General features: G+C 38.5%; 1 protein-coding gene across 1 annotated transcript in view; it reads left to right on the plus strand.

The window, feature by feature from the left end:
• Positions 1–1,438, plus strand: part of LOC138868049 (frizzled-1-like) — a 2,502-nt gene extending 1,064 nt beyond the window's left edge. The window contains exon 1 of the mRNA XM_070145489.1: positions 1–1,438. This exon is cut by the window's left edge and continues 1,064 nt beyond it. The gene's annotated coding sequence lies outside the window, so the exon portion shown is untranslated.
• The last annotated feature ends 2,150 nt before the right edge of the window (positions 1,439–3,588 follow it).

Raw genomic sequence — 3,588 nt, forward strand, 5'->3', positions numbered from 1 at the left:
AGTGTGCGATTCGGGTTCGAGGCATCCAGGGACGTGTGCGCCTCTGCGTCTGCGGCAGCGAGGGCGCTCGCTCGCAAAGGCGCTCTGGCCACGGAGATATTTTTGCATAAAGCCAGGCGGGAGAGACGGAGACGGAAGGAAGGCCCGGGGCTGCTCGGCCGCTTCCCTTTCGTCTGCTTCACACGAGAAGATGAAAGAGGACGTCCTCTATTTTACGAGGATACTTGTATATGTTAATTTTTTTCTCTTTAGTTGAGGGCGCATCTTGAGGTGCGCTCTCGTGCTCGCGGCGAGGGTGGCCACGCATCCTCGCAGGTTCACACACACACATGTGCTGTATATGTATATGCGTGTTGTTCATATGTATACATATATATATGTACACGAACACGCACACACGTGAACACACACACGTGAACACACACACACACACACACACACACACACACACACACACACACACACACACACACACACACACACACACACACACACACACACACACACACACACACACACACCTTTACATATATGCATACATACATGTATACATATACATACACATACACATACACATGCACTTATACAGACACACACACACACATACACTCTTATATGTGTATGTATATATACACTTTATTGTCACCCAAGATTGTAAATGCAAGGAGGGACTCTCAGCCTTAAGGATAGGTGCTCATAAGGGTGAGATTCCCGTCCTGTGCATGGGCTCTCTTTCTCTCAAGTAATTGAAGTCAAAAGGTAGTTAGTGACCTCCCCCCAACCCTCCCACCCATGACCCCCTCCCCTTCGTGTCTTTGAGATGTCAGATAGGCCCTTTGGGGTCAACACAGCGTAGGTGTTAATTGACTGTGTGTAGTTTTCTCCTCCGCGAAGAGTTTTCCTCTCTTTTCTTTCTTCCTCCTCGACTCTTGTTGTCAGTTTCCAAGAGGGGGAAGGGGACGAAGGAAGTGTCGAGTCGTAGCAGTCAGGACGGTGCTCCAGGCGAGGGGAGGAGAGAGAGAGAGAGAGAGAGAGGTTCCCGAAGAAGTCCTGTTTTCATTTCTTCTTCTTCTTTTGGTTCATGAACTTCCTTTTTGAGAGGTGTCAGCGCCGCCGTAATGACCCCCTTCTTAAGAGCACGAGACGGAGATCTGAGGAAAGCCACCAGCTCTTGAGGTCGTCTTGAGCTCGCGAGGAGGGGGGTTGGGTGGCGAGGGGTCCAGGCGGAGGGCGCGCTCTTGCAGTCGTCTGTCGGGTGGCGCTGGTGCAGACACACGGACACATGCAATCAGGTTCACACACACGCACGCACCCACGAACACACACACACACACACACACACACACACACACACACACACACACACACACACACACACACACACACACACACACACACACACACACACACACACACACACACACACACACACACACACTCTTAAGTGTATGTGTACTTACTTAACTCTCACTCACACACACACAAAAGTCCATTTACCTACTACAGAAATAGACACACACTCATACAATCTCAATGCATCCCTGTCCTTTTCTGCCCCCCTTGGTCACGTGTACAGACAGTGCAAGTAGAGAGCCAAGGCCTAGAGCTAGAAGTACCTCTAGACCTTGTACGTAACAAGGCAAAGTACCCACCCACTGGCACCTGCGACCTCTCTGTAAACCATGTAGATGAAGCAATGTCTTCACAAAACATATTCTGTCAAATTCACATGACTTTTTTTTCTTGTCTCCACATAGCTCAGTCGTGTTGCTTTTATGTATATATGTTAAGTAACTATAAGTCTCCTAAGTTCTTTTTTTATGTTCTTTTGTTATTAATTAATGGATTAATACTCCTGAATCAAAATGTTCAACCTCCTTGTATGTAAAAAGGATAAAGAAGGAAAAAAAATCAAATATTGATAATCTCTCTGCTTATGTTTGAGGTCATGTTTTGGTGTTGTGTTAGTGTGAGTGTTAGCTTTTATGTTGCAGGTGACAAGTTACAGTGGATTGCAGTCCACACATGTTGCAAAAGACCATCAGAATGTATGTGTTTTATCATTATTTGTTGATAATTGTATGCAAGAGATGAATAATTTTGATAATCATGATTGTTGTATTGTGCACATGCTAAAACATTTTTTATGTAAAATAGTTATAAGTTAAAGAGACTTGGATATTGTATTGTGTATATGCTCTACAAATTCTATATTCCACATCGTTGTTTTGTAGCATGTATCCTTGTTACCAAGAGGTGTATATATGCAAGTGTGTGTCTGTATGCATGGAGAGAGATTTAGTGCTTAAGTTGTTCTTATGTTTTTTGTTTTTTGTTTTAAGCTGAGAAGGTCAGCTTGTGTGTGTATATAAACATTATTTAATATATAACCCTTCTTTCAAGGGGTTTTCATGGAAGCGGATGCCTTCATTCTCTTCTATCCACAGCCTACATTGGAGTTCAAAAATGTTCTTGGTTTTACACACAATGATGTTTTGTTGACTTTTTTCTCTCCTTTTTAGGTAGTTCATCCACATGGTAATACTACATTGCCACTTCCATTTTTTTAGTAACAGAAAGAGACACGTACAGATGAGTGTTTGGCGGACGTGTGACCTGATCTTTTGGTGTGTGAAAAGAAAGGAAGGAGTAGAGGTCGTCTACCACTCGTGTCTACCCGGTAGATGAAGCAGGAGTAGATTTCATTCTGTAGATGACATTGGTAGACGGTGATCCCACTCGCCACAGTTAACAATGTTTATACACCGTAACCTTGTAAAGACGGTGATCACTTCAACCTTCCCTGCGTCTGGTAATGGTCACAGAAACATTACCTGTGTGTGTATGCATTTACATGTACATGTATATGTAAACATAGACATGTGTGTGCATGTTCATATACTAATAGTGTATATATATGTAATATTTTATTTATATATATATATATATATATATATATATATATATATATATATATATATATATTTGTTTTCATAAAAAAATATATATATATATATATATATATATATATATATATATATATATATATATATATATATATATATATATTTGCTTATAAATATATATATAAATATATATGCATATATATATATAAATATATATGCATATATATATATTATATATATATATATATATATATATATATATATATATATATATATATATATATATGCATATATATGCATATATATATATATATATATATATATATATATATATATATATATATATATATATATATAAATATATATATATATATATATATATATATATATATATATATATATATATATATATATATATATATATATATATATGTATATACATCTTTATGCAGACACACACACACACACAAGACAATTTTGGTTCAGGAATTCTGCAAATTTCATGATCTATATCCATGCATACAAGTTGCCAAAGTCTGAACAAATGCAAGGAGCAGAGAGTCTGAATGCAGCAATGCAGAGAAGCCTCAGCATAACTCAGAACAAGGAAGCTGAAGTGGTCATTTTGTGTCAGTTTTTTTTTTTGTTTTTGTTTTTTTGGTCACAAAGACGTAAAAAAAAA

Source organism: Penaeus vannamei, chromosome 34 (assembly GCF_042767895.1).
Source record: "Penaeus vannamei isolate JL-2024 chromosome 34, ASM4276789v1, whole genome shotgun sequence".
In the NCBI taxonomy this organism is placed as follows: domain Eukaryota; kingdom Metazoa; phylum Arthropoda; class Malacostraca; order Decapoda; family Penaeidae; genus Penaeus; species Penaeus vannamei.